The 25,304-nt window shown below is 42.6% G+C and overlaps 1 protein-coding gene across 1 annotated transcript in view; it reads left to right on the top strand.

The window, feature by feature from the left end:
- Positions 1-20,068: 20,068 nt before the first annotated feature.
- LOC145337654 (NACHT, LRR and PYD domains-containing protein 3-like) overlaps positions 20,069-25,304 on the top strand; it is an 86,045-nt gene continuing 80,809 nt past the window's right edge. Inside the window, exon 1 of the mRNA XM_080182470.1 lies at positions 20,069-20,130. The gene's annotated coding sequence lies outside the window, so the exon portion shown is untranslated. The remainder of the gene's footprint in view (positions 20,131-25,304) is intronic.

Here is a 25,304-nt window from a genome sequence, read left to right as displayed (position 1 = left end):
GAGATCTCCCCTCATTCTTCTAAACTCTAGCGAGTACAAGCCTAGTTTATTCAGCCTCTCCTCATAGTTCAACCCCCTCAACTCCGGTATCAGCCTAGTAAACCTCCTCTGCACTCCCTCCAAGGCCAAAATATCCTTGCGTAAGTGCGGTGACCAAAACTGCACACACTACTCCAGCTGCGGCCTCACCAGTGCCCTATACAGTTGCAGCAAGACCTCCCTACTTTTATATTCAATCCCCCTCGCTATGAAGGCCAGCATCCCATTAGCCTTCCTGACCACCTGCTGCACCTGTAGGCTGGGTTTTTGCGACTCATGCACAAGGACCCCGAGGTCCCTCTGCACCGTCACACGCTTGCCATGTAAGTAATAGTCCTTCCTACCATTATTCCTACCAAAGTGGACAACTTCACATTTGCCAACATTAAATTCCATATGCCAGTTCCTGGCCCATTCGCCCAGCCTATCTAGATCCTTCTGCGGACTCTCCACACCCTCAGCACAATTTGCCGTTCCACCAATCTTGGTGTCATCAGCAAATTTCGACACCATACACTCGGTTCCCTCCTCCAGATCATCTATATAAATGGTAAATAGCTGAGGCCCCAGCACCGACCCCTGGGGCACTCCACTAGTCACCAACCGCCAATCCGAATAGCACCCATTGACCCCCACTCTCTGCCTCCTATTTGACAACCAATCCCCTACCCACGCTAACACCCGACCCCCAACTCCATGCCCCCTGACCTTCTGTAATAACCTCTTGTAATAACCTCACCCAGAAGTCTTTTAAAAGACCCCAGCGAGTTTGCCTCCACCACCACCGACGGCAGCCAATTCCATTCACTCACCACCCTCTGAGTGAAAAACTTACCCCTAACATCCCCTCTGTACTTGCTTCCCAGCACCTTAAATCTGCGTCCTCTCATAGCGACCATTTCAGCCCTGGGAAATAACCTCTGAGAATCCACCCTATCTATTCCTCTCAACATCTTATAAACCTCTATCAGGTCGCCTCTCAACCTTCGTCTCTCCAGGGAGAAGAGTCCCAGCTCCCTCAACCTATCTTCATAGGGCATGCCTCCCAATCCAGGCAACATCCTTGTAAATCTCCTCTGCACCCTCTCAATAGCTTCCACATCCTTCCTGTAGTGAAGCGACCAGAACTGCGCACAGTACTCCAAGCGGGGTCTGACGAGGGTCTTATAAAGTTGCAGCATTACCTCCCGACTCCTAAACTCAATCCCTCGATTAATGAAGGCCAGTACACCATACGCCATCTTGACCACATCCTCCACCTGCGAGGCCGATTTAAGAGTCCTATGACCCGGACCCCAAGATCCCTCTGCTCTTCAACACAGCTAAGACTCCTACCATTGATATTGTATTCCTTCATCCCGTTGGTCCTGCCAAAATGGACCTCTACACATTTATCCGCGTTGAAGTCCATCTGCCACTTCTCCGCCCAGTCTTGCATCCTATCTATGTCCCGCTGCAACTTCTGACATCCTTCCAGACCATCCACAACACCACCAACCTTCGTATTATCTGCGAACTTACTAACCCATCCCTCCATTTCCTCATCCAGGTCATTGATGAAAATGACAAACAGCAAGGGTCCCAGAACAGATCCCTGGGGCACTCCACTGGTGACCGACCTCCATGCAGAAAAAGACCCATCCACAACCACTCTCTGCCTCCTGCAGGCAAGCCAGTTCTGGATCCACAAGGCCAAAGCCCCCTGGATCCCATGCTCTCTCACCTTCTCAAGAAGTCTAGCATGGGGGACCTTATCAAACGCCTTGCTGAAGTCCATGTAAACCACGTCTACCGCTTTTCCTTCGTCAATGTGCTCAGTCACATTCTCAAAGAACTCAACTAGGCTCGTAAGGCACGACCTGCCCTTGACAAAACCATGTTGACTATTTCTGATCATTGTAAACTTCTCCAAATGCTCATAAATCTTGTCCCTCAGAAACCTCTCCATCAACTTACCAACCACTGAGGTCACACGCGCTGGTCGGTAATTTCCTGGGCTATCCCTGTTCCCTTTCTTGAAAATAGGAACCACATCCGCAATACTCCAATCTTCCGGAACCTCTCCCGTCTCCATTGATGACGCAAAGATCATCGCCAGGGGCTCTGCAATCACTTCTCTCACCTCCCACAGTAACCTGGGGTACATCCCACCCGGTCCCGGTGACTTATCTATCTTGATACAGTTTAAAAGTTCTAACACATTCCCTCCCTTAACATCCACATACTCAATCTTTTCAGACTGCCGCAAACCTGTAGTACAACCTCCCAGATCACTTTCCACCATGAATACCGAGGCAAAGTACTCATTAAGCACCTCTGCCATTTCTTCCGGTTCCACACAGACTTTTCCCCCTTCACCTTTTATAGGTCCTATCCCTTCTCTTCTCATCCTTTTACTTTTCACATATTTGTAGAAGGCCTTGGGATTCTCCTTAATCTTACCTGCCAAGGCCTTCTCATGACCCCTTCTGGCTCTCCTAATTTCCTTTTTAAGCTCCTTTCTACAAGCCTTATACTCCTCTAGATGTGAATGCATTATTACAATATGCTCCCTTCATGTGAGCTATATCTGAATACCCCATGTTAACATGTATCTGACACTAATGTGATTAGTTTGTATTAGTCCACTTGGATTTTGGTGTAGTTGACAGGATAAAATAGTTGGAATTCAAAAATTCCTCTGCAAACGTGGCAAGGCATAGTGTCATACAGGCTTACAACATGGAAACAGGCCCTTCAGCCCAACATGAGCATGCTCCCCAATTTTTTTTATCTCTAATCTGGTTCCAATTGATCAATACCCATCTTACACATGTAACTGTACCGCCTCTACGACTGCACCTGTCAGCTCGTCCCAGACACTGTGTGACACATTGCCCCTCTGAACACTTTTGTATCTCCACTCTCGCTTTAAACTATGCCCCCTACTATTAGACTCCCCTACTTCTGGAAAATATGAAGACAATTTACCTCATCTATCCCCCGTGTTATAAGTAACATACAACACATTGTTCGTACAGAGAACCTGCCCATGGGCAGTCCTTTCCAAGAGGAAACTAAGTTGAAGATATAATTGACAAACTGGACTTGAAGGTACGGCCCCAACCAGCACCATCCCCCTACTCCCACTCGGGTATAATGATGGCAATGTTGTATGGATAGGCAGAGCCTCACTGGCGGGCTACAATCAGTGAAAACAGTATTCAAAGCACCGTGGAATGATTTTAATATTGAGTAATTTTGTTGTGTTTAAGGAGGCTTTAAAAAAAAAAATGAACAGTAACACAATTTCCTGTGAAGTGTCCTCCATCCACCCCTCACTCCAACAGAACTGGCAGCAGAGTTAAAGATTTGTGCTGACAACGTTTCGTTTCAAAATAATCACACACACAAAAGCTGTGCATGTTGGAATCTGAAAGAGAAAAAGCTGGAAAATCTCAGAGGTCTGGCAGCATCTGTAAGGAAAGAAAGGAGCTGACGTTTCGAATCCCGAAGACCCTTTTCCAAAGCTAACAGGCGTTGAAAGTGGAAGATATTTACACTGCAGGGGGATGGAATGAAAGATGTGTCATAGCCATAGAAACCGGGGGATAAAGACTGCTAATAGCTGTCCGTACAGGGAATGAAGGGCGAGACTTACCAAATGGCAGAGAAGCTGTAGGCTGTGACAGATAGAGATGTTGACAGAGAGGGGAGTGGAAATGGGTTAGAGATAAATGTAGAAAAGGGTAAAGGGGAGAGAAAAGAGAAGGGGAATGATGTAGGGGGAAGGAAAGATTGTGGGAAGATGGAAGAGAAGGGAAGGAAAGTGAAGAAAGACGACAAAGAAATGGAGGGTGGAGAGAAGTAAGAAAATAAACTAAACAGAATGAAAACAAAGAGGGCCGAGGTGAGGTAGAACAAATAATCTGAAATCACAGAAGCATCGGTTTGATGATGTGCACTGGATATTATTGATTAAGTTTTCTAAATTTACAGACACATTGGAAGTAACGACATACGTGAGTCTTGTATTGAGTGAAAAAAATACTTTGAGTTTTTAACATGTTATGGTATATTCCACAGTGAAACCACAGTTTTAAGGATAGAAACAAAAAAAATTACATGACTATACATTTCAGAAATGGAATTTATCCAAAGATTTAAAAATGATTTTCAACTGAGTTAAAAAGCCCAACTTGAGCTTGGAACTGATAGACACGTTCACATGAATGGCTACTTCAAGCAAGAGATGGACCCTATCTGTAGAGGGATGTTTACGCATGTAAAAGTTGGAAGCCTGGATTCAAACAGGATTGTTTAATCTGTGTTTCAATAACGGTCCAAAAATATCTTATTCAGCAGTACTGATTCTGCAGAATTCAGGAATGTATTATCAAAGTAATATTGCGTTTAGTTCAATAGAATTTCTAAATTAAAGCACTGATAAACAATATGGTGAAAGGAAGTTACAAATGAAATGAATCAGATATCAGGTTTTTCTTGGAGATATATGTGCCTTTGCCAATGGGGTTTGCAAATAGGAATTAATTTTTTAAGTTTCTGACCACATCTGAGATTTACACTGGGAAGTAGGTAAACATTTTCAGAGGGAAGAGCCCCTTTGGAACCTGGAATAATTATTCAATGGTCCATCACTTATCGGACTGTGGAATCCAGGATGATGATACTGATATGGAAAAATACACAACGCAATTCCTATGGACTTGACAAACCTTGCACAAATGCTCCCCTCCCCCTCAAAAAAATTGATTGTTGAGGGTAAGCAGAGAGATGCAATGTAAATAAAAATAACACTGCTTAAATGGAAAGGTTGGTTAAAAGGAAAAGAAAAGTAGATTACACTGACAGATAGGAAGTTGTGTGAAGATAAGTTGCAAACATGCGTTTCCAACAAATATAACAAACAATTATAGAAACAATTGGAACAGCCATAAGTGGATGAATAAAGAATATACAAGAGCAGACATGTGGGGCTACATCATACAGCTGCGCTGAAGAATGAGTCCTGTTCAGCTACTTGGCAAAGAACATGACATAAAATAGTTAGCATGGGATGAAGAGAAATAAAACATCTACAAATCAGTGATGCACTGACAAGCACTCCATAGTGAAACTTATTTTAAGCAACTAATTTCATTCCCTTGGTGCATTAAGATCATAGAGTCACATTACATTAAAAATAAGAGTAATATTCTACTGCCACAAATGAAGTCTAGAGAGAAATAGTACTTGTTTAGAATTAGTTACAATACAGGCATGTCACAGTGACACAATGGTTAGCACCACTGCCTCACAGCGCCAGGGACTTGGTTCAATTCCAACCTCGGGTGACTTTGTGTGGAGTTTGAACATTCTCCCCGTGTCTGCGTGGGTTTCCTTTGGGTGCTCCAGTTTCCTCCCACACGCCAAAGGTGTGCGGGCTCGGTTGATTGGACATGCTAAATTGACCCTTAGAGGCAGGGAGACTAATGGGATAAATAGATGGAGTTGCAGGGATAGCGCCTGGGTGGGATTGTTGTCGGAGCAGGCTCAATTGGCAGAATGTCCTCTTTCTGCATCGTAGGGATTCTATGATTCTATCTGTGCAGCGAAAGGAGATACAGGGAATCATTTGTATGCTTGTATTATCAAATATTCAATTGTTTGTTATCTAAAAAGTAGTTGTGATGAACTGAGTGTAAAGAAACAGGGCAGTACCAAGGATATTGGCTAATCTGGATTAGGCCAAAGGCCAAAATGGGGACTCTCAAGCAAATAAATAGATGTGAGTAAAATGCTTCTCAAATGACACAGTCACCTCCACAGCATCAAGGGGTGTGGATCAGCAAGAACCATCCGGAAAGTCAACTGTTCTTTCCTGTGAAAAGGCCAGACATTGAGTCAGAGCGAATAGGAAGAGAGAGGTAGTGGCTAAGAGGCGATAACACTTCTTTGCTGGAAAGTTGAAGATATAAATTTATATGAACACAAAATTGGAAATTAAACCATGCTCTGCAAATGTGATTATCAGAGTATACACAGAGTACGCATTTCTGATTGTTGGTGAATGCTGTATTCGAGTTTTCATCCTGCATGCATCCTATCCTTGAATAAATGACCTGAACTTGCAACTGAATGTCCTGGATTTTAGAAGCCTACCAGTACATTAGAGAGAATGAATTGGTGGTGGTAGAGAGAGTAAATGATTTCCAATAAGTTGCAAAAAAAAACATAGTGTCTTCCCATCTAAAGTACGCAGAACAGGAGGCGTCATGGAAACTCATTATATTTGAATGAATATGGGTTAAATTGTTTTCTAATATGAATGCGGTTAATCAGATTCAGTCTTCACAAAACACGACCCGGTATCGATGCTAGGAAGAGGCAAAACTGCACAGCATTTGAAGGAGATGGAAATCAAAATTCTCATCTTTTGCATCACCCAGTCCTTTATGTATTTGCGTAATCTAATTTTTTAATGATATGTCATCTAAAACTTAGTTGTGACTGATAGGAAACAGGGCAGTACCAAGGATTTTTGCTCATTTGGATTAGGCCAGGGACCCAAATGGGGACTCTCACAGAAAGGAATAGCTTTTGTAGACGCTAACCAGTTTATTTACCAAACCAGAGAAACTGATGCTACTTAAAGTGTCCTCATGTTCAGAACATCATGTTCCACTTTCCTACTTCACAGATCATTCTTAATTCGGCTCTATTGTCCACAAGCTAAATGATATTGACAGACGTCTTGAGATTCCATTGCTAAGATCAGAGACGGACTGTGGATCTAAAACTCTAAAGTGTACCGTGAAGCACAGATATCCAGATTTACTCCTGAAATATCCGTGCCTTACCGAGAGAACCGACATTTCTTTATGTTCAGCATAAAAGTACATGCAGAAACATGAAGGGAATCACAGCAATTGTGAAGAGAATTGACAGAAAATGTTGGGAAAAGGAAGCCAAACAAATCAAAAGTCTGAAGAGAGAAACGGAGTTAAAATTGGAAGGAAATAGACTTCATTTCAAAACGGAGATTAAAAGCCTCATGGTGAAAAGCATCATTGTGTCAGAGAACAGAAAATTATAGTGCTCAGAAAGAACCAAAGTGAAGACCTTAAACTGGCAATAAGCAGATTGATATGCCTTATTATTGCTGAGGAGGGGAATGGTAACACAGAAAATTACAATAATTTAAATGGATACTTATTTGAAAACCAATGAGAAAGACAAAATCTTAGAATGCATAGAACGTTTTACAACACATGCGACAATTAATAGCAGAGGACAATTAAGCTGGAATATTTGAAAGCCCCCATGTTTTTTTTTCCAGCAGAACCCGAGGATGTTGAGAACAGGTTTGATCTGGGTGATGTGAAACCTAAAGTGGTGATTAGCAAATCCACATCGTTCAGCTGAAAGACATGTAATTCTTTCCCTTTGTAATGCTTGTAACGGTGATCTTTAAATTTTGGAGTACTTCAGATGACAAAAGGAAACAAATGTACATTTACACAAATAAACAAAGTTGATTATTGTCACATTAAAACACACTCCCAACGTTAAGACAGAGAGGCGCGATTTGAAATTGATCAGCAGCACAATACGTTGAATCTAAGATGCCCGTCTTCTCTGTACTTTATGTACAATTGCATACCTGGGAATTCAGCAGGAGTGTGTCTGCACTGCAGACATTGAGGACCAGATTAAGGTTCTGGGAATGACGTGCTAATATTCACATAAGAAGGCATTTAAGTCCATTGTAGTCGACTTCAGACAAAACTAATAATTATCACACACGCACATATTTCTACGCATCTTGGAGTGGCGGAGATTCTTCTGTTGCATAGAAACATAGAAATATCGGAACAAGAGGCAGGAGTAGGCAATTCGGCGCTTCAACCCTGGTCCACCATTCATCTTGATCATTACTGATCATCGAATTAAAAATCCTGAATCCCACTTCCCCCCCATATCCCTTCTTCCCTTTAGCCCAAGGGCTATACCTAATTTCTTCTTGAAATCAGACAAAGTCGTGGACTCATTGACATTCTGTGGTCGTGACTCCCACTCATTCCCTACCCTCTGGGTGAAGAAGTTTCTCCTCACCTCAGTTCTAAAAGGTTTACCTCTTATCCTCAAACTATGACTCCGAGTTCTACAATCCCAGTCATAGAAATCTACTATGCAATTCAGACTGTGGATGTACTCAAAGCACATGGATTGTAATGATTTAAGTCTCTTCAGCATTGCATTCTCACTGGCAGCTGAGTTTTTTCCTTCAGTGTACCCGAACAGTGGCCAGAGCATGATGACTCAGGGATTTTCACAGTACGTTCATTGCAGTGTGTATTTAAGTTTACATGTGACACTAATAAATAAACCTGGCCATGCTAAGTTTGAGCAAAAGGTAAGTTATAGTGCTAACAACAGATATTACGTAAGATAGAATTCTCATTAAATATGCTGCAGTTTTCTGTTATTGGAGAAATACATAACTAGAAGGCTCAGTTGTTTATGTTTGCAACTGAAATCAGAGACAGTAAGTAACAGTTTATATAAGAGGGAGAGATAGAGTATTTTCTATCGACGTTATTAAGAACATATAACACCCTCTTGTTGCTGGGCCAGTGCTCAACAGGCATTTAGTCATGCTTACACAGAGATAAGATAGTAAGCAAAAAACAAAGTTTAGGTCCACGTACATGTGCAACAGAGCTTTCCAGATGTAAAGAAGAATTCCTTCAATATAACTTCATCATGGGCAAAACCGGTATCAATTTACTGAGCAAAATATTCTTCACACAAAACAGGGAAAGGTTTCACAGGAAACAGAATTACCAAAATAATCTCAACAGGTGCTGTGCAAAATAAATCAATCAACAGCAAAACAAATGCAATGTTGAAATTAAACTGATATTGCATATGAAGAATTCAACTAAATTTTTGGAAGGAGTTGTACTTTTATTCTGCTGTCACCCTGTGAGTAAATATTGTCGCCTGTTTGTATTTAAAAATACTACACTTAATTACAATCACTTTCAATCAAGATGAACATTTTGATATTTTGCTATCAACACACCGATGAAATTGGAAGATATTTACAAGTTTGTTTTTTTTCCCAAATCCAAAACAGCAATATAGAAAAGTAAATAAACTGGAAGGAGGCGTTCTTAGGGAAAAGTACCGAAGGAAGGTGGCAGATATTCAAGGAATGTGTGTCTGGAGCTCTGAATGACAATGTTCCGATGAGACAAGGGGGTTTTGGTAGGTCCGTGGTGAACCTAGTCAGGAGGAAAAGGAAGGTGTACAAGAGGTTCAGGGAATTAGGAGATGTTAAAGATCTTGAGGAGTAGAAGGACTGTAGGAGGGAACTTAAAAGGGAAATTAGGAGAACCAGAAGGGGTCATGAGAAGACCTTGGCGGGTAAGATTAAGGAGAATCCCAAGGCCTTCTATAAATATGTGAAAGTTAAAAGGATAAGAAGAGAAGGGATAGGACCTATAAAAGGTGAGGGGGGAAAGGTTTGTGTGGAACCAGAAGAAATGGCGGAGGTGCTTAACGAGTACTTCGCCTCAGTATTCACAGTGGAAGCCGATCTGGGAGATTTTGTTATGGATTTGCAGCAGATGGAAAAGATTGAGTACGTGAATATTAAGGAGGAGGATGTGTTGGAACTTTTGAATTCTATCAAGGTAGATAAGTCACCGGGACCAGATGGGATGTACCCCAGGATACTGTGGGAGGCGAGGGAAGAGATTGCAGAGCCCCTGGCGATGATCTTTGCGTCGTCAATGGAGACGGGAGAGGTTCCGGAGGATTGGAGGATTGCGGATGTAGTTCCTATTTTCAAGAAAGGGAACAGAGATAGCCCGGGAAATTACCGACCGGTGAGTCTGACCTCAGTGGTTGGTAAGCTGATGGAGAGGCTTCTGAGGGACAAGATTTACGAACATTTGGAGAGGTTTGACATGATCAGGAATAGTCAGCATGGATTTGTCAAGGGCAGGTCGTGCCTTACAAGCCTAGTTGAGTTCTTCGATAATGTGACTGAACACATTGACGAAGGAAGTGCCGTGGACGTAGTGTACATGGACTTCAGCAAGGCGTTTGATAAGGTCCCCCATGCAAGACTTCTTGAGAAGGTGAGAGGGCATGGGATCCAAGGGCCTTTGGCCTTGTGGATCCAGAACTGGCTTGCCTGCAGAAGGCAGAGAGTGGTTGTGGATGGGGCTTTTTCTGAATGGAGGTCAGTCACCAGCGGAGTGCCCCAGGGATCTGTTCTGGGACCCTTGTTGTTTGTCATTTTCATAAATGACCTGGATGAGGAAGTGGAGGGATGGGTAAGTAAGTTCGCTGATGACACGAAGGTCGGTGGTGTTGTGGATGGTCTGGAAGGATGGCAAAAGTTGCAGCAGGACATAGATAGGATGCAGGACTGGGCGGAGAAGTGGCAGATGGACTTCAACGCGGATAAATGTGTAGTCGTCCATTTTGGCAGAACCAACGGGATGAACGAGTACACTATCAAGGGCAGAAGTCTGAGTAGTGTTGAGGAGCAGAAGGATCTTGGGGTCCGGGTCCACAGGACTCTTAAATCGGTCTCGCAGGTGGAGGAGGTGGTCAAGAAGGCGTATGGTGTACTGGCCTTCATTAATCGAGGGATTGAGTTTAAGAGTCGGGAGGTAATGCTGCAACTTTATAAGACCCTTGTCAGGCCTCATTTAGAGTATTGTGCGCAGTTCTGGTCGCCTCACTATAGGAAAGATGTAGAAGCTATTGAAAGGGTACAGAGGAGATTTACAAGGATGTTGCCTGGACTGGGAGGCATGCCTTATGAAGTTAGGTTGAGGGAGCTGGGACTCTTTTCCCTGGAGAGACGAAGGTTGAGAGGCGACCTGATAGAAGTTTACAAAATGTTGAGAGGAATAGATAGGGTGGACTCTCAGAGGCTATTTCCCCGGGTTGAAATGGTTGCTACGAGAGGACACAGATTTAAGGTGCAGGGAGGGAAGTTCAGAAGTGATGTTAGGGGTAAGTTTTTCACTCAGAGGGTGGTGAGTGAATGGAATCGGCTGCCGTCAGTGGTGGTGGAGGCGAACTCGCTGGGGTCTTTTAAAAGACTTCTGGATGAGTATATGGGGTTTAATGAGATTGAGGGTTATAGATAGGTCTGTAGGTTGGTAGGTGATGATGTGATCGGCGCAACTTGTGGGCCGAAGGGCCTGTTTGTGTTGTAATGTTCTATGTTCTTAAATGTTTCAGCATTTAAACAAAATCACTTTAAATATTGTACTTGGAATCAATTGAACAAAATCGCCTTTCTGGGGAAATAAATGACTGGGGACTTCAGTTCTGTGAGTTGCACAGCCTGCAGCATTGTGGGGATCTTAGACCCGCTGTGTGGTCTGGATGACCACATTTGCAGGAGATGCCACATTTTCTCAGCTGGGTTCGGGAGCTTGTGTTTCAGCTGGAGGCACAGGTTTGAAACTGCAGCGTTTAGAGGTTCATGAACAGCAGGATTTTAGATTTCATACCCTGCAATATATGAAATTGCAGTCAGTCAGAGAGGGAATGACTCTGACTACGTGGGAAACTAAGGATTCTCATGTTTATGGATGACAAACTGATTGGCCGAGTGGTTAAAAGTGAAATTGAGTGTCTTCGGCCGCGGGATGATATCGACAGGGGGGTCAAGTAGGCGGATAACTGGCAGATGGAACCTAACCCTGATAATCGTGACGTTATACAGTTTTGAAAATGTAATTTTACAAGGAAGCCTTCAATGAGAAACATGACACTAAGTAGTTCAGAGGAACAGAGCAAATTGTTCTGATTGTCCATAAATGTTAGGAAGCAGAAGTGCATGTTGATGTTGTGGTGAAAAAGACATATGGGACACTTGTTTTTATCAATCCTGGAATAGGTTAAAACTTTAGGGAGATCACGTTGGAATTCTACATAATTTTGGTGAGGTTTGAAAATTTTGTGTCGTTCTTGTCGGCACATTACAGGAAGGATGTAATTGTACTGGATGGGGATGGGGTGGGGTTGTGGAGCAAATTCACCAGGATGCTGCCTGGGTTGGAACATAAAAAATATAAATAACATTTCGATAGCCTTGGGTTATTTTCCTTGCAGCAGAACGGACCGAGTAGCGACCAATTTAGATGTACAAATTTAAGCTGGACATTGAGCAGAGTGAATAGGGAGCAGCTGTTCTTCTTCGCTGGAAAGCCAGTAATGAGGTGACAACTTTTATGATGACAGGTAAGAGATTTATGGGGTGTGGATAAAACATTTTTTAACCCAAAGGTCGTGATGGTCCGAATTACACACACTGGGAGAGGCGAATTATCTCACATATTTAAAAAGTTACTCGATGAGCCTTTTGCGCATCATACATTTCAGGGCCAAGTGCTGGTAAAAGGGATTAGCGAGTTATATCAGGTCTTCACAACTTGTCAGTGCAAACACGATGGTGAATGGCCTCTTTTGTGATTCTTCGATATTCGGATTCCCTGAATGGGTGATCCCCCCGGTCAGAGGAAGTGTGTAAGTGGCAGGGTTGCAGTTGTAGGCAGGTGGGAAGGAATATCCCTGAGTGTTTATCACTCAATAATCATTTTTCCGTGTTGCAAAATGGTGTGAATGAGGGGTCCTCTGGGGAAAGTATCCCATGCCTAATTCACAGCACTGGAGTTGGCTCAGCTGCGAAATGATCATCAAGAATGCATTTGAACTTTTTTTTTCGTTCATATAAAACAGGGCAAATAGAACCCCGCCATATGCCGTCCCATCAGTCTGTTCTCCAGTACCAGACATGTGAGGATTGGGCCTGTGCCATGCAATCGAGTAGCACTTAATCAACGCAGACCTACTCACTGAAGTTCCCTGTGAATATTGCCAAACCCATAACTGCATACTGTTTCTCTGTAGCTGTCAACAGGCACACAAAATTTGTTTAATTTGTTCAGTGAATTATCAGAATAATTTAATATAAATGAGAATATGAGTGATTCAGACCCATCACTAAATTAGGAAAACATGTGATGAGGAACTGTACTAAGCAGACTAAAGTTCAGGTTTATGACTCTCTCTGTGATAACCATGATCAAATTTTAACAAAGCGACATTACAAAATTTTTGACTTTCTGCTGCAGTTGTTATATATTCCTTGCGATTTGAAATCCTTAGTGAATTTGGATGAAGTTTCTGAATCCTGTCACCAACTGTAACAGATCCACTGTAGTTAATGCTCAAAATGTCCGTTAATTTGAACATCAGTTAAATTCAGTGATTGAAAGTAAGTGTGTTTCAAAACAAGACTTTATTGTTTCCTATCATCTGCTGTCTGAGCCCAATAAATGAACATTGTTATTTGAACCTTGTTCTCTCTCGAGTTGCCTCATTAAATAATAGATAAGTTAGATAGTGGGTAATAGCATCTAACGACTGCTGACTATTTATGTGTGGGTCTTAAAGAGCCTGTGGAAAAAATACTTTCTGTTATCAGACACACAGAATGAATGTTTTCCTTTAAATTGATTACGGATTTATTGAAAGAATTCAGTAAAATTGTTTAATTCAGACCCAGCTGGCATTTAAAGAAAGGTGTGGTGAGGAGTTGCACTGATCAGACTGAAGATCATATTTATGACTGTGTGTAACTGATCTTTACCCAAGGTTGAATCCACTGTACTAATTTGTTCAGACTTTCTGGAACCAGGAGCGGGAACGGCTGTTCAAGGTAAGAGCCCAGAATATCCTCACCACCTTTACATTGTTTTAATGTAGGGAATCTGAACAGTCTCGAGTTTTGGTGCAGTAGTTCCAAAGATCCATAGGTTAGAATGTTAAAGGAGGTCAGTGTGTCTGTGTTAGCTCTCCATGAGAACAATCCAGACAGTCCCTCTTTCTCAGAGGAGGTGCAGAGGAGGTTTACCAGGATGTTGCCTGGTATGGAGGGGAGGTCCTATGAGGAGAGACTGAGGGATTTGGGGTTGTTTTTGCTAGAAAGAAGGCGGCTAAAAGGGGATCTTATTGAAACATATAAGATGATTAGAGGTTTAGATAGGGTGGATAGTGATAGCCTTTTTCCTCGGATGGAAAAAGCTAGCACGAGGGGGCATGGCTTTAAATTAAGGGGGGGTAGTTATAGGACGGATGTCAGGGGTAGGTTCTTTACCCAGCGGGTGGTGAGGGATTGGAATGCCCTGCCTGCTGCAGTTGTAAATGCGCCTAGTTTGGGGGCGTTTAAGAGATCTGTGGATAGGTTTATGGACGAAAAGGGATTGGTATAGGCTAGTGGGTCACTGTTTTTGTAACTGGTCGGCGCAACATCGTGGGCCGAAGGGCCTGTTCTGCGCTGTTATGTTCTATGTTCTCCTATTTGTCCATGCAACCCCTCATCCTTTCCTTCAATACTTCTTTGTTTCTGTTTAAACAAGGTGAAATGGGATATAAATGCTCCCCAATCCTTCTAGCAATGATAACGGTTTATCTGCATTTAATATTAAACTGTTCAGTGTTTGTAATATCACATGTAACCTTCTATCGACCTCCCCTTCTACATGTGCTGACAGTAATCATACAACTGAGTTCCTTCATCCATGTACGATTCTCCTATGTTTTCCTTTATTCCCCGTGAACCTTACAGCTTCACTCAAGTGTGTGTCTTTTATTTGAGACAATATTCCTTCTTCAAACAGAAACAAAGTTTCATCATAAACTCCTAGGTCTGAGCAAGTCAAGTCTGACATGCAGTGTGGAGGCGGGGACATCCTAACTGTGAGGTATCCAAAGATGTCCCTACAACAGGCCAGAGGTCCTTTAGTCAGGGTTGCATGACATTTCCGAGAAGTTCAATTCTGAGTGTTCCCACCACCTCTCCTGTGATAATACTGCCACTCCCTCTGGTAGATCTGTTCTCTTATGTGACAGACATTGAGTGATTCCATTCCAAAAAATGAAACCAGCAGACAAAGCCAATTACCAAATATTGAGGCTAATTAGCTTCTATATTTCTGATCACATCTCAGGCTGTGAGCAAAAAAAAGCGCAGATAACCAACTAGAGACTAGTCTGAGACATTCTCCTCATTAATCTACTGTTGCTGGGAGGATAATCGATGATGGAAAATGTACAAGTTCAGGGCAGTAGAATATGATAGAAGCCTGAGTACCAAGATTAATGGATCAACAATATCAATAAATTACATTTACCCGGATAAAATTGTAGCAAATTGGAGTGAAAATCTAGCGGTTGAAAGCAAATATATTTCAACGGTAAAGCTCACTATTTCCTATCCTCTTGTGTCTGATCCCAATAAAGCAATAATGTTTGAATTTTGAACTTTGTTCTCTTTGAAAGTATATAGTCCAATAATAAATGCATTAAACAGTGGGTCATAAAAAGAGGAAAAAAAAAGAATCCCGCAACCAACAAATGTAGACTGTTTCTGTGTGTGTCTAAAAGAGCAGGGGGAAATGTAATCACTATCAACAGGCACAACATCCTTGTCAAAATGTATCAGTGACTAATCAGAATAATTCAATTAAAATGATACACCATTTAATTCAGATCCAGCTCTAAATAAAAGTACAATGTGTTAATGGTTTGTGCTGATCAGGGTCATAACAACTATTACAGTGATTTAAGAAAGGAAACATGAGCCTTTGTAGCATTTTACAGAGTGGTCCAGTAGATCAATTGAATGGTTAACAGCACTGAAGAACGTCAGCGAGTCTGATCAATCTTGCCCAGAAACCTTCTATCCCAAATATCCTGCCTTGCTTGTCGCCCTATTTTCTTTGGAAGACATCGGCGAAATTGAGACAAAGATTTTCATTTTCCCAACAACAGTTACAGGTTCTCTATACTTCAACTACACCGCTCAGTACTTGTCTGCCACCTACAGAAAGTGTAGGCAGCAGACAAGAATAATAACATGATATTGAAGTTAACTAGTTGTAATATTACTGTTCAGAGATAAGGCTTAAAAACAGAAAATTCGCATGTAACTAAATAGGGACCATCTCTAGGACATTCAGTCGTTACTCTACTGTTATTTCGTTAAAAAAGACATGGAGGAAGCTTCACATAGTCAAGGTTGTATAAATGAGGTAACATGATAGAAACCTGACACCGAGATAAATCGAACCAAGTTGCAAATACATTCCATTCACTGAGATAAAATTGTAACAAATTAAAATTAAAGATCTAATGGTTGAAAACAAAGTTTTTTTATTAACACACATTTTAACACATTTCCTTACATCATCATGTAGGAAATGTGCTGATCAGGCTGTAGGTTTTGTTTATGACCCTGATATGTAGTTATTCTTTACCCAGGGTGTGTTCGATAATCTGCTCTAATCTAATCTAATTTATCAGGACTCTCTGGAACCAGAATCAAGAACCACAGAACAAGGTAAGAACCAAGAATATACTAACAACTCTCAACAGGCACACAAAATGACTGACTTTGTTTAACTTGATCAGTGAATTATCGGTGTAAGTTAATAGACTTGAGAATATGAGTGATTCAGACCCAGCACTAAATTAAGAAAACATGTGATGAAGATTTGTACTGAGCAGGCTGAAGTTCATGTTTATGACTCTGCTGTGTGACAACAATTATCAAGTTCTAAAGTTGCAAAATTGTGAAATATTGACTTTTTGGTGCAGTTGTTATCTATCTATCTATCTGTTTATCTATTTATCTGTCTGTCTATAGCACATAGAACACTACAGCACAAACAGGCCCTTCGGCCCACAAGTTGCGCCGATCACATCTATACCTACCAAGCCATAGAACTATCTGTAACTTCAAATGCCATTAGATCCCATATAGAACATAGAACATTACAGCGCAGAACAGGCCCTTCGGCCCACGATGTTGTGCCGACCAGTTAAAAAACAATGACCCACTAACCTAAACCAATCCCTTTTCGTCCATAAACCTATCCACGGATCTCTTAAACGCCCCCAAACTAGGCGCATTTACAACCGCAGCAGGCAGGGCATTCCAATCTCTCACCACCCTCTGGGTAAAGAACCTACCCCTGACATCCGTCCTATAACTTCCCCCCCCCCTTAATTTAAAGCCATGCCCCCTCGTGCTAGCTTTCTCCATCCGAGGAAAAAGGCTATCACTGTCCACCCTATCTAAACCTCTAATCATCTTATATGTTTCAATAAGATCCCCTCTTAGCCGCCTTCTTTCCAGCAAAAACAACCCCAAATCCCTCAGTCTCTCCTCATAGGACCTCCCCTCCATACCAGGCAACATCCTGGTAAACCTCCTCTGCACCCTCTCCAAAGCCTCCACATCCTTCCTGTAATGTGGGGACCAGAACTGCACACAGTACTCCAAGTGCGGCCGCACCAGAGTTGTGTACAGTTGCAACATGACGCTGCGACTCCTAAATTCAATCCCCCTACCAATAAACGCCAAGACACCGTATGCCTTCTTAACAACCCCATCTACTTGATTCCCAACTTTCAGGGATCTATGTACACATACACCTAGATCCCTCTGTTCCTCCACACTATTCAAAGTCCTCCCGTTAGCCCTATACTCAACACATCTGTTATTCCTACCAAAGTGAATTACCTCACACTTCTCCGCATTAAACTCCATCCGCCACCTCTCGGCCCAGCTCTGCAACCTGTCCAAGTCTTCCTGCAAACTATGACACCCTTCCTCACAATCTACCACACCTCCGACTTTGGTGTCATCAGCAAATTTACTAATCCACCCAACTATACCCTCATCCAGATCATTAATAAAGATTACAAACAGCAGTGGCCCCAAAACAGATCCCTGAGGCACACCACTCGTAACCGAACTCCATGACGAATATTTACCATCAACCACCACCCTCTGTCTCCTATCTGCTAGCCAATTCCTGATCCAATTTCCTAGATTACCCTCAATCCCATACATCTGCATTTTCTGCAGAAGCCTACCGTGGTGAACCTTATCAAACGCCTTACTAAAATCCATATATACCACGTCAACTGCCTTACCCCCATCCACCTCTTTGGTCACCTTCTCAAAAAACTCAATAAGGTTAGTAAGGCACGACCTACCTGCTACAAAACCATGCTGACTATCTCCAATCAATATACTCATCCAGAAGTCTTTTAAAAGACCCCAGCGAGTTTGCCTCTACCACCACCGACAGCAGCCGATTCCACTCACTCACCACCCTCTGAGTGAAAAACTTACCCCTAACATCTCCTCTGTACTTGCTTCCCAGCACCTTAAACCTGTGTCCTCTCGTAGCGACCATTTCAGCCCTGGGAAATAGCCTCCAAGAATCCACCCTATCTATTCCTCTCAACGTTTTATAAACCTCTATCAGGTCGTCTCTCAACCTTCGTCTCTCCAGGGAGAAGAGACCGAGCTCCCTCAACCTATCCTCATAAGGCATGCCTCCCAATCCAGGCAACATCCTTGTAAATCTCCTCTGCACCCTTTCAATAGCTTCCACATCCTTCCTGTTAGGTGACCAGAACTGCGCACAGTACACCAAGTGGGGTCTGACAAGGGTCTTATAAAGTTGCAGCATTACCTCCTGACTCCTAATCTCAATCCCTCGATTTAATGAAGGCCAGTACACCATACACCTTCTTGACCACATCCTCCACCTGCGAGGATGATTTACGAGTCCTTTGGACCTGGACCCCAAGATCCTTCTGTTCTTCAACCCAGCTAAGACCCTTGATATTGTACTCCTGCATCCTGTTGGTCCTGCCAAAATGGACCACTACACATTTATCCGCGTTGTATCTATCTATCTATCTATCTCACACACGCATATAAGTCCTCTGTGAAATTGGATAAGAAGTTTCTGAATACTGCCACGCCCTCTGGTAGATCTGTCCTCTCATGTGACAGACATTGAGTGATTCCATTCCAAAAAATGGAACGAGCAGACAAAGCCAATTATCAAATAGAGGCTAATTAGCTTCTATATTTCTGATCACATCTCAGGCTGTAAACAAAAAAACGCAGATAACCAACTAGAGACCATTCTGAGACATTCTCCTCATTAACCTACAGTTGCTGGGAGGATAATCGATGATGGAAAATGTACAAGTTCAGGGCAGTAGAATATGATAGAAGCCTGGGTACCGAGATTAATGGATCAACAATATCAATAAATTGCATTTACACGGATAGAATTGTGGCAAAATTGAGTGAAAATCTAGCGATTGAAAATGAAGGTATTTTAACGGTAAATCTCAGTGTTTCCTATCCTTTGGTGTCTGAACCCAATCAACCGACAATGTTTGAGTTTTGAACTTTGCTCTCTTTGAAAGTTGATAGTCCAATAATAAATACAATACACAGTAGGTAATAAAAAGAGAAAAAAAATCACAGCCAGTAAATGTAGACTGTTTCTGTGTGTGTCTAAAAGTCATGATGTGGGTATGCCGGCGTTGGACTGGCGTAAACACAGTAAAAAGTCTGACAACACCAGGTTTTAGTCCAACTGATTTATTTGATAATAGACTCAGAAGCTTTCGGGGTTAGTCCCTTCGTCAGGTGAATGGAGAGTTCTGGCCTCAGACAGAGCATATAAAGCACAGACAGTTTAGAGATTACTGATTAGAATGCAAATCCTAATTGCATTCTAATCAGTAATCTCTAAACTGACTGTGCTTTATATGCTCTGTCTGAGGCCAGAACTCTCCATTCACCTGACGAAGAGGGAAACCTCGAAAGCTTGTGAGTCTATTATCAAATAAATCGGTTGGACTAAAACCTGGTGTTGTCAGACTTTTTACTGTGTCTAAAAGAGCAGGGGGAAATGTAATCACTATCAACAGGCACACAAAAAGAACACCCTTGTCAAAGTTGATTAGTGAATAATCAGAATTATTCAATTAAAATGATATGCAGTTTAATTCAGATCCAGCTCTAAATAAAAGTACAATGTGTTAATGGTTTGTGCTGATCAGGCTGAAGGTTTTGTTTATGACCCTGATGTGTAGTTATTCTTTACCCAGGGTGTGTTCGATAAACTACTGTAAATGCTACACTAATTTATCAGGACTCTCTGGAACCAGAATCAAGAACCACAGCACAAGGTAAGAACCAAGAATATACTAACAACTATTACAGTGATTTAAAAAGCATGAGCCTTTGTAGTATTTTACAGAGTGGTCCAGTAGATTTACTGAATGGTTAACAGCACTGAAGAACGTCAGCGAGATTGTGCCGGACAGTGCAAGATCAATCCATCGAGCCCAAATATCCCGTCTCCCTTATCACCCTGTTTCCTTCAAATCGGTTTGTTTTGTTTGGAAGAGACCGGTGAAAGTGAGATATGTTCAATTCTTCCAGCAATAGTTACAGTTTCTCTGTACTTCGTCTAAACCACTCAGAATTTTAAACATCTATTAAAAATACTTCTCAATGCTGTCCTCCATCTTGCTAATGTAACTGAATGTTACCAATGTAACTGAAGATTGTCATTTCTGGCACCATTTTTATCATGATGTGGGAATGCTGGTGTTGGACTGGCGTAAACACAGTAAAAAATCTGACAACACCAGGTTTTAGTCCAACCTATTTATTTGATAATAGACTCACAAGCTTTCGAGGGCACTGCCTCTTCGTCAGGTGAATGGAGAGTTTTGGCCTCAGACAGAGCATATAAAGCACAGACAGTTTAGAGATTACTGATTAAAATGCGAATCAGTAATCTCTAAACTGTCTGTGCTTTATATGCTCTGTCTGAGGCCAAAACTCCCCATTCACTTGACGAAGAGGCAGTGCCCTCGAAAGCTTGTGAGTATTATCAAATAAATCGGTTGGACTAAAACCTGGTGGTGTCAGATTTTTTATCATTTTTATCAACATTTTCTTCACCTCTCTGAACAGGTTATGTCCTTTCTTAAGAACATGTCCAATGTTCAACTCATTATTCCTGCTTAAGGTTGAACTAATGTTTTAGGTTATCTTCATTCAATTTGGACTCATACTTTTCACACTCTGAGACATCCTAATTGGGCATACCCAAAAAAGATGCTGGGGACACCACGGCCACGCCCCAGAATTCCCTGGTAAATCTTGTGTGAGAATTGCCCGAGAAGTTTAATCTTTAACTGAGCCATTGCCCTGTAATGGAACCACCAGATATTGTGATGTAAATTACGAACTTCTGATTGTTCAGACTGCCTTACAATAGTCATCACTTAGGCAAATTTAGAAGAATTAAATCCACTTCAAACTTAGATCTCACTAGATTACTGAGGCATCTATCGATAACATGGTGATCGATAGATCCACAGACCACCCACCAGTGGCTAATAATCCAATAGGAACAACAGACTGCCTTCTTGAAACATCCACCCTCCTATCTGACTACCCATTGATAACACATGGCATCCTGTCTTCCCACCACAGCACTCCATGTTATTCCACATCTAACTTCCTAACATCCTGACCGTCCCCTCAATCCCCTCTGGCCAAATCCATAGAACATCAGTTGTCCTCCCCGTGTCCCGACTTCACCATCTCCACATTCCTCTGGATCCCACGGAAAACCATCTGATCTACAGAGGTCTTTTGACTGTGTCTTCCACCTGACTCCACCAGACCACACCTGCCCACCCAGACACTACCACATGAGCTATTATGAGCCTCTTGACAAAACCCCACCTCCCTTCCTCACGACTACAAATTTAATTACCCCCCCGCCAGTCAACTCGTCGCTGACTAAATGCCATTGAGCACCATACACTACTGACCACTATACCCACTGATCATCCAGACCATCTGAACATCCCCCTGCAGCCCACCTCCCCACTGACCACCATCCAAAGACTTGACCATTCTAATGGCTGACCCGGCTGACAATCTGACCAATCTCCACCAAGTAACGAAGTCATTGAAAATATGACACCCCAGAGCAACTTCATTCACCGTCTGACAACACCGCACTGAACACGTCCTATCCAAGCCTTCCACTGACCATCCCCTGGCCACCTGTCCCTCTGGCAACTTCCTTGACAATCCAAAGGCCTAACATTCCCCATAGGTCCCACGCTACACCCCAATCCCAATCCCAATCCCACTACGTGACCTGCCTACTACCCTCCCAGAGATCCATGGGACAAACGTTCTATGTTCTATGTTCTAAAAACAATTTCCCTCTGCCACAAGATTAGCCCCTCCATCCTCAATAGGGCAACATAACTGTCCCCCCACCAGCTGATGAATACAACACCACCTCACTTGCAGCTCAGTGCACCCATCGAGAACCACCCAACATAGCACAGAATTCCAGCCCATCTTCCACAGCCAGGCCAACACCCCACTGACTAATCTGATAATGATTTTCCAATCATCACTAGATATAGAGGAGCTAACTGAGGGCTGCAGAAAGGCAAACTTTTTTCAATTGTTTTAAAAAAAGGTGTCAAGGGAAATGCCAAACAATTATAGACTAGTTAGCCTTAAATTGGTGGTAGGCAAATTAATGGAAATAATCCTGAGCGAGCGGATTAATTGTCAAGTAGAAAGGCACAGATTTATGAGGAATGGTCAATGTGTATTTGTTAAAGGAAGATCTTGCCTCACAAATTTGATTGAATTCTTTGAGGATGTGATAAGAAAGGATGCTGGAGGTAGTGCTGTGTATGTTGTGTACATGGAACTTAGCCAAGCATTTGGCAAGGTCCCATATGGCAGATAGGTGAAAAGTGTAAAAACCCATGGGGCAGAGTGTAATGTGGCAAACTGGATAAAATGTTCCACAGTGCTCGCTTTTGCGGCTCCTTACACTTTGTGTTACAGATTAACAATGTGGAAATGAATGGGGCAGCACGATTTGGAAATTACAGAGTCATAGCCATAGAGGTTTACAGCATGGAAACAGGCCCTTCGGCCCAACTTGTCCATGCTGCCCTTATTTTTTTTAAATCCCTAAGCTAATCCCAATTGCCCGCATTTGGCCCTTATCCCTTTATACCCATCCTACCCACGTAACTATCTAAATGTTTTTCTAAAAGATAAAATTGTACCCGCCTCTACTGCTACCTCTGGCAGCTTGTTCCAGACACTCACCATCCTCTGGGTGAAAAAAGATGCCCCTCTGGACACTTTTGTATCTTGCCCCTCTCACCTTAAACCTCCAGTTTTAGACTCATCTACCTTTGGGTAGGGGAGTCTAAAATTCGCAGATGGAAGAACATTGGCCCAGTAGTGAACAGTGTAGAGGGTAGCTATAATTTTGAAATAATATAAATGGGTTGGTGGAGTAGGTGGTGAAGAGGCAGACGCATTTTAACACAGAGTGTGAAGTCATGCCATTAGGAAGGTAAAGCAGCTGTAGAGATTACGCAATAAATGGAAATATATTAAGAGGAGTAGATGAAGTGAATGATCATGGTGTACAAGTGCACTGGTGCCCAAATGCAGCAGTTCAAGTAGATAAGGTTGTAATGAAGACATAGGGAATGTTCTCCTTCACTGCCAGAGGCATAGAATACAAAACTAGGGATGTAATATTGGAATTGGACAAAATACTGATGAGGCCACAACTGAAATATAGTGTGCAGCTCTTGTCTCTATATCACAGTAAGAACAGAGTTGCTCTGGAATGAATGTAGAGGAGGTTTACAAGAATGGTGCCAGGGCTAGAATACTGTTGCTATGAGGAGAGATTAAATAGATTGTGGTTATTTTCCTGGGAAAATAGTTAACTTAACCCAAAAATTACCTGAGCCTGGGCACACTATTGGAATTTGGAGCTTTTTCCTTCCCAAGTGATGAACGCTGCACTATGATTTTGTGACCTAGATATTCCACACTTTGTGCCTAGAAAATGCACTTGGTACAATTCTGATGCAATGCTGCCTGTGCAGACTCTAACACTTAATTCAGGGTTGCTGAGGTGCTCCTCCTCAGTTTTCCCTATAATTAGATGTCATAAAAATGAACTGCTACATGAGGAAAACCTTGTCACAGATTATCCATTGTTCCCAGCATGGTTTGAAAACAGAAACTCCAGGCCTCCAGGTAATCACGTGTACGCACAGTATCATCATTTTTAACAACAGGGATATTTGATGCTCCCCAACTGAATGGATTCAGCGAGTGGCTGCAAAGACTGGAATCAAACTCCTCCTCCTCCACTTTACCTTTCATGGTGAAGGGCACTGTCCAGCGCTTGAAAAAGCGAGAAGGATAGTCTGTGGATCAACAAACAACTTCATTATGGTGCCACGCAATGTGCCCAGTTCATCTGAATATTTCTGTTTGGAATCCTCTGTCACCTTTGTGTGCTTTATTTCATCCCAGTTCTGCAGAACTTCACTGAGCCAGCCATGCCCTATGGATAAGGCTCCTTCCCTTTTACCACAAGGACATGTGTTCATATTTTCTGTTGTGTTCAATGTCCATTTCTAACTCTGGAAGCATTGGGATGGGCTCTTTGGTGTACACCTGAAGTTTGATCCCTGTCTGAGTAAGGGCTGGTGCCTGGTGAGAGTCCCAAGTTGTCTTGTTGGTCTTTTCATTGATTACAGAGGGAGAGGCTCCCGTGTCCACTACCACCTTGGTTTGTTTTCCACCTACCTCCACTATTGCATAGGTAGGTTTCACATGTCCCTCACTCACATTAAACATGTTGTAAGAATCCTCCTAGAGCAAAGAAAAATACAACACAAGAACACGCCCTTCAGCCCTCAATTAACTGAATTAAAAAGGCCTTCTGTCCTTACTTGGTCTGTATCCCTCTATTCCTTCCTTATCTATATACCCATCCAGATGCCATCTAGGGGTAGCACAGTGGGTTAGCACTGCTGCTTCACAGCTCCAGGGACCTGGGTTTGATTCCCGGCTCGGGTCACTGTCTGTGTGGAGTTTGCACATTCTCCTCTTGTCTGTGTGGGTTTCCTCCGGGTGCTCCGGTTTCCTCCCACAGTCCACAGATGAGCGGGTTAGTTGATTGGCCGTGCTAAAATTGCCCCTTAGTGTTCTGAGATGTGTAGGTTAGAGGGATTAGCGGGTAAATATGAAGGGTTGTGAGGGTAGGGAATGGGTGGATTTGTGGTCACTGCAGACTTGATGGGCCAAATGGCCTCTTTCTGCACATTAGAGTTTCTATGATTCTATGATGCCCTTAAATGTTGCATCAACCACCTCCTCTGGCAGCATGTTCTAGGCATCATCCGTTCTCTGTGTGAAAAACTTCTCCTGCACATCTGTCTCAAACTTGCCCTCTCTCACCTTGAACCCTTTTATTGACACTTGC

The sequence above is a fragment of the Carcharhinus amblyrhynchos genome, unplaced genomic scaffold (genome assembly GCF_965287045.1).
Source record: "Carcharhinus amblyrhynchos unplaced genomic scaffold, sCarAmb.v2.hapA scaffold_55, whole genome shotgun sequence".
NCBI classification, from domain to species: domain Eukaryota; kingdom Metazoa; phylum Chordata; class Chondrichthyes; order Carcharhiniformes; family Carcharhinidae; genus Carcharhinus; species Carcharhinus amblyrhynchos.
Note: the sequence above shows the minus strand (reverse complement) of the source record. Positions and strands in the feature narration are given on the sequence as shown.